Here is a 7267-nt window from a genome sequence, read left to right as displayed (position 1 = left end):
GGAAAGGGTTATAATCTCTGTCTCACTAGACTGTGTTTCCAGATTTGAAGTTCTAGAGAGGGAAGTTGGGCTAAACTGGCCACTTTTCCTTGAGGTCTGTTGTTCAGAATTTTCAGAGTACTCCACCATGGCCCCTAGAGCTCCTCTGCCATTCCACTATGCTCTGACCTACCTTGATGGGCAGAATGAATGGCTTAGGCTAGGCAACTGTAATGGGGAGAGATGTCTTGTTTTATGCTTCTTAGATCATCCATGATCTCTTGAGTTTTCACAATGAAGTTATTTTGCCCTCTTTGGAGTCCTGAATTCAATAACATAGAGTTGTTGCTATGTGAATTCCCTTTATTGAAGGATAAAGGTCAGAAAGAATCAAGTAGAAACCAAAAAAAAATATGCAGACAAGAGTGGGAATAGGTAGAGAAGACAAGTCTGGGCTTCTGATCTACCATATTCCTTCAAAAGTCCCAGTAAGAGGCCTTTGCAGATTAGGCTTGAACCCAGCTCCTGACCTGTATGTACATACATACCAGACATACCATACATTCTCAGATTGAGAACTGAGTTAAAGCTGGACCTCCATCCAACTCCAGCCTAACTGCTGGTTGGTACATGCACAGGACACCTGAACAAAGCTTAAGAAAACTGCAATTGACATTGAAAGCATGACTGCAGGAACTTGTGGCTTCAACCTGATTCTATAGATTCTCTATGGAAACAGACATCAACATTCCTCATAGTATTTTAACAAGATCCCATCTCATATGCAGTACTCAAAATGCCCAGGAAACAATCCAAAATTACTCAGTATACTAAACAATGAAATGCCTAACTCAAGTGGGGAAAAGATTACCAATAGATGTTAAGAGCAAGATCATGCAGGTTTTGGAATTATCTGATATATACAATATCTGATATACAACATCTATTACAAAAAATATTGAAAAGGCAATCATGAAAATTCTGACAAGAAATATTAAAATGGGGTGAAGAGTGTAGTTTAGAATTAGAACACTTGCTTAGCATACTCGAAGCCCTTGGTTTCCATCCCCAGGATTGCAAAATAGGCATTATTTGAGGCAGGCAATGTGAGGTATGCCTATAACCCCAGCACTTGGGAGACTAAAGTCGGGGTTCTTGAGTTTGAGGCCAACTGGGGATACCTAACAAGACTCTGACTCATGGTGCACTCTTTTAATCTCAGCACTCAGGAGGCAGAGACAGGTGGATATTTGTGAGTTTGAAGCCACCCTAGCTTGGTCTACATATTAAGTTTCAGACCAGTCAGAATTATACAGCGCAACTTTCTCTCAAAACAAGACAAAATAACCAGAAACATTAGCTCTATAATTTAAAATCCATAAGGCACTCATTAAAAATTTATATGTTTGGAGAGATGGCACAGTGGTTAAGAGCACTGGCTGGTCTTTCTAGAGGAGCAGGTTTTGATGCCCAGAACCCACATAGCTTACAATTGTGTGAGAATCTAGTCCCAGCATTATCCAACATTCTCTTTTGACCTCCACAAGCACTAGGCATACATGTAATGCCAATACAAACACAAATACAAACATACATACACATAAACATCACACTTAGGCAAAACACTTATATACATAAAAGATGAAAAGAACAACAAAAAATACAAATAGATGTAGTTAGAATCAAGAGTCAAGAATATGTTTTTTAAAACTCCAAAAGAAGGGCTGGAGAGATGGCTCACAACCATCTGTAATGAGATCTGATGCCCTCTTCTGGTGTGTCTGAAGTCAGCTACTGTGTACTTACATATAATAAATAAATAAATAAATAAATCTTTAAAAAAAATCCAAAAGAAGGGCTGGAACCACTGTTACCAAGCCCAGATCAACACTGGCTGGTGCCCATCACCCCACATTGTGCACTAGAGATCCCAAAAGATTCAAAGTCCAGGATGGCAACCCTTAAAGACAAACTGATTGTGAATCTTCTTAAAAACAGTTTCTCTAGAACAAGACTACAGTTGTTGTGGTTGGTACTGTTGGCATGGCTTGTGCCATCAGTATGTTAATGAAGGACTTGGCAGATGAGCTTGCCTTTTGTTGATGTCATGGAAGACAAGCTGAAGGGAGAGATGATGGATTTCCAGCATGGCAGCCTTTTCCATAGAACAACAAAAATATCTCTGGCAAAGACTGTAGTATGACTGCAAACTCCAAGCTGGTTATTATCACAGCAGGGGCTGTCAGCAAGAAGAGAGTCGACTCAATTTGGTCCAGCAAAACATGAATATCTTCAAGTTCATCATTCCCAATGTTGTGGTGTATATTGCACACTGCAAGGTGCTTATTGTCTCAAATCCAGTTGATATCTTGACCTATGTGGCTTGGAAAATAAGTGGCTTTCCCAAAAACCATGTTTTGGAAGTGGTTGCAATCTAGATTCAGTTTGGTTTCATTACCTAATGGGAGAAAGGCTAGGAGTTAACCCACTAAGCTGTCATGGATGGGTCCTAGGGGAACATGGAGACTCCAGTGTGCCTGTCTGGAGTGGTGTGAATGTTTCCAGCATCTCTTTGAACACTCTGAACCCAGAACTGGGTACTTATGCAGACAAGGAACAGTGGAAAGAGGTTCACAAGCAGGTGCTTGACAGTGCTTATGAAGTGATCAAACTGAAATTTTATACATCCTGGGCCATTGGTATCTCTCTGGCAGACTTGGCCAAGAACATAATGAAGAACCTTAGGTTGCATCCCATTTCCACCATGATTTAGGGTCTCTATGGGATCAATGATGATGTCTTCCTCAGTGTCCCATGTATCCTGGGACAAAATGGAATTTCAGATGTCTCTGACTCCTGAAGAGGAAGCCCACCTGAAGAAGAGTGCAGATACCCTCTGGGGAATCCAGAAGGAGCTGCAGTTCTAAAGTCTTCCCAGTGTCCTAGCACTTCACTGTCCAGGCTGCAGCAGGGTTTCTATGGAGACCACTCACTTCTCATCTGAGCTGTGGTTGGTACAATGGTGTTGAGGTGGTCTGAGGGAAAAAAATCTCAGTTCCCACAGCTCTGCCCTGCTGCTAAGTGGAACTTGTGTATTGGTGACCTGGTTAGTGTGACAGTACCACTGTCTACAAGATGCACTGCCAACTGTGTTGCAGGCCTTGATCATCCTGTGAGCCTGCTTTATTGTTGTGCTGCGCACCCTCACCAAACATGCCTAGGCCAATGAATTCCCAGTTTATCATAACCTGGCTCTAGTGTGTAAGTCCATTATGCATATCTTGTGTGTAAATGCTCTACAGGATATTTTATGTATTATATGTGTCTGTGGTGTACATTGCAATATTATGTGAAATGTAAGATATGTATATGGATGATGGAACCAACCACACAAGTGTCATGCCAAGGAAAACACCAAATAAACTTTGAACAATGGGAAAGAATCCAAAAGAAGGAAAGGGAGGGGAAGAAGAAACAGGAAAATAGGGGGAAGAGACCAAATGGCAGAACAAATCCAAATATACCAATAATTGTACCAAGTAAAAAGGTCTACATATACCAAGAAAAGTGCAGACTATTAGAAGGATGAAAAATGATAAACTATATGCTAAGAGAAAAAGTCATTTCAAATAAAATGATACAGGCAGCTCAAAAGCAAGTGGGTGGATTCCCCCCTCTGTTCTTTATGGCAGAGGTAGTATATGTAACTAGCTACCTCATAGATTGGTCACTTGAACCGTGAGTCAAAATAAAATTTTCATCCTTTAATCCCAGCACTTGGGAGGCAGAGGCAGGTGAATTTCTGAGTTCGAGGCCATCCTGGTCTATAGAGTGAGTTCCAGGACAGCCAGGGCTACACAGAGAAACCCTGTCTCGAAAAACCAAAAACAAAACCCAACCAACCAACCAAAGAAACAAACAAAAACTCATTTTCATCCTTAAAATAAGTAAGAGCCTGGTAAGGTGGTTCAATTTTCAGAAGCACTTGGCTGCTCTCAAAGAGGACCCAAGTTCATATCATATTCTCACATAGAAGCTCACAATCATCTGTACCTCCAGTTCCAGGAATCCTATGCCCTATTCTGGCCTCTGAAGACTCATGGATACATGTGGTTCATAGACATATACACAGGCAAAATACTCATATACATAAAACAAAAATAAAACTTTAAATGGAAGATGGTGAAGAGGTAGAGGTGTGGCTCAGTGGTTGAGAATTTTCCTAGTATACACAAGGCCCTAACACTACATGCATGCACACAAAACTAATAGGTTAAAAATATAATGAAAAATATAAATATGAACCAAAGGAAAACTTGGCAAATTGGACTTTAGAGCAAAAACATCACCAGGGATCAAGAGGTGTAAATATTGAAAAAGGGTCAATTCACTAAGAAGATATACAATTAGCGTATGAGTCAAAACCCACAAATCAAATATTATCCTATCAAGTAAAGAAATGGGCAAATGAAAAGTTATAGTTGTAGTTTCCTATGTTTCTTCCCAGGTTAGAAGAATTAGCAGACAGAATCATGGAAAGGGCAGGACCTGGGGAGATGCCTCAGCCAATAATGTGCCATCAAACTTGAAGACTTGAATTTGGATCTGTGACACCCATGTGAAAATTAAGTGTGGCAGTATATCTCACCTTGTTAACTTCAATGCTGGGGGTGCAGAGACAGGCAGATCCCTGGAGCTCATTGGCAGCTAGCCTAGTGAGTTGATGAGCTCCAGGTATAGTGAGAGACCCTGTCTCAAAGAATAAGTGGAGAAAGACCAAGGAAGATAGTTGATATTTTGATCTCAGGCTTCCACATGCACATGTATGTGCTTTTTCATGCATATGTGAATACATGAACACACACACACAGAAGGGAGAGACAGAGACAGACAGAGACAAACAGAGACACAGATGAACCTCCTTATAGAACTTATACCCCAAACAGAACAAAAGTTTTTCTCAAATGCATATAGATCAATGAAATAGTCTATAACCTGGCTCACAAATCCAACTTCAATGAACTTCAAATTGAAATCATAGAAAGTGTGTTATTTGTCCATGATATAATTAAACCTAAAATCAGTATCAAAGGCCGTAACTGTAAACTTTCTGAGCATTTGGAAATTAAAATTAGGGTTGGTGAGATGGCTCAGCTGTGCTTGCCAGTGAGCCTAACAACCTGAGTTCAATCCCTGGGACTCACAAGGTGGAAGGAGAGAACAAACTTCTGAAATTTGTCATCTGTTCTCCACAAGTGCACTGTGGAATGTGCATGTGTGCACTCACACATACAATCAACAAATAAAAATGTGATGTAAGTGGGCATGGGGGAGGGGGAAATGTGATATAAATTTTGAAATGGGTTGGAGAGATGACTCAGGTGTTAAGAGCACTGGATGCTCTTTGAGAACACTTGGATACAATCCCTAGTAGAGCCACATGTCGCTCACAACCATTTGGTAACTTGAATTCCAGGGAGTGTGACATTCTCTTCTGGCCTTTGCAGGCACCAGGCATTTAAGTAGTTTATAGAGATACATGCAGGAAATAAACTCATAAGACAAATGTGAAAAAGCTAATGTATTTGACAAAGAAAAAAATCTAGGAATTTACGAATATTTAGAATCAAACAAAAATAAAGATATAGGTCTGTAGTCCTAGCTACTTAGGATACTGAAACAGGAGGAGCCCTTGAGCTATGGTAATTTAGGGCAGTTTTGGCAAAATGCTAAATTCTATCTTAAAGAGCAGCTCTGGGTTCAAACCATCTCACTGGTTAACTTTGTTAAATATTTAAAAAATAAGCAACAATAATTATATACAAACTTTTCCAGATACATGTAATATCTATGTGCTTAAACCTATGAAACATGAATAAAAGACACTGAATAATTAGCAAGACATGCCACGCTCATGTGTTGGGAGTCTGAAAAGAATAAAGAGAATGTTTAGTCTCTATTGTCAACTTGACAGAACTTAGACTAATCTAGGAAATAGGCCTCTGGGAGTCTGTATGAAGGTGTTTCTCACTGAAGGGGAACAACCCACCACGAATGTAGGTAGAACCATTCCATTATCTGGGGTCCTAGAGTGAACACAAAGGAGAAACTGAGTAAAGCACCAGAATTCTATATCTCTTGGGTTCCAGACAGCAGATGCAATATGCTCCTCCATACTCGCTTCTCCATCTGAGCCTCCCCTCCAGTCATGCCTCCCCTTTCTCGGTGAACCAACTGTACTTGACAACTCTGAGCCAAAGTAAATAACTTTTTCTTGTAAGATATTTTGTCACAGCAACAAAAAGTCACTAATACAGGAGCTGATTCTCTCAAATTATTCTACAACTTTTAAAGGAATTCCAATTAACATTAGAGTATATTTTATCTTATTTTATTTTGGTTTAGTTTTCAAAGACAGGGTTTCTCTGTGTAGCCCTGGCTGTCCTGGAACTCACTCTGTAGACCCGGCTGGCCTTGAACTCAGAAATCCACCTGCCTCTGCCTCCCAAGTGCTGGAATTAAAGGTGTGTGTCACCACTGCCCGGCTCTCAACTTAAGATTTAATTTTTTAAAAAAGATTTATTGTATTTATTTTATGTGTATGAGTACACTGTAGCTGTACAGATCATCATGTGTGTGGCTGCTCTCTGGTCCGCTTGCTGTGGCGTAATTCACTGTAGCTGGCTTCAGATGCACCAGAAGAGGGCGTCAGATCTCATTATGGGTGGTTGTGAGCCACCATGTGGTTGCTGAGATTTGAACTCAGGACCTTCGGAAAAGCAGTCAGTGCTCTTACCCGCTGAGCCATCTCGCTAGCCCAAGATTTAAATTTTTTAATTAAAAATTTTAAGAATTTATAAATGGGCTGATGTGCATTTCAGTTCTAGACCATATGTTTAATATGAGTCTAAATTCAATTCCCAGAATCCAAATATAAGTAAAATCAAAGGCTAAACTAACATAACTAAAACTACTCTGAAATTGGAAGTGCTCAAGGCTAGCTTAGATGACAGAGTGAAATTTTATTTCAAAAAAAGAAACAAGGGCTGGAGAGATGGCTCGGTGGTTAAGAGCACTGACTGCTGTTCCAGAGGTCCTGAGTTTGATTCCCAGCAACCACATGATGGCTCACAACCATCTGTAATGGAAGCTGCTGCCTTCTTCTGGTGTGTCTGAAGACAGCTATGGGTACTCACATACATAAAATGAATAAATAAACAGGCAGTGGTGGCGCACGCCTTTAATCCCAGCACTTGGGAGGCAGAAGCAGGCGGATTTCTGAGTTTGA

The 7267-nt window shown here is 40.4% G+C and overlaps 1 pseudogene; it reads left to right on the top strand.

Annotated features, from left to right (window-relative positions):
- The first annotated feature begins 1924 nt into the window (after positions 1–1924).
- Positions 1925–2991, top strand: LOC116091903 (annotated as a pseudogene).
- Positions 2992–7267: the final 4276 nt, after the last annotated feature.

This window comes from Mastomys coucha, chromosome X (assembly GCF_008632895.1).
Source record: "Mastomys coucha isolate ucsf_1 chromosome X, UCSF_Mcou_1, whole genome shotgun sequence".
NCBI classification, from domain to species: Eukaryota; Metazoa; Chordata; class Mammalia; order Rodentia; family Muridae; genus Mastomys; species Mastomys coucha.
The sequence above is the reverse complement of the archived record's forward strand: the minus strand, read 5'-3'. Positions and strand labels throughout refer to the sequence as shown.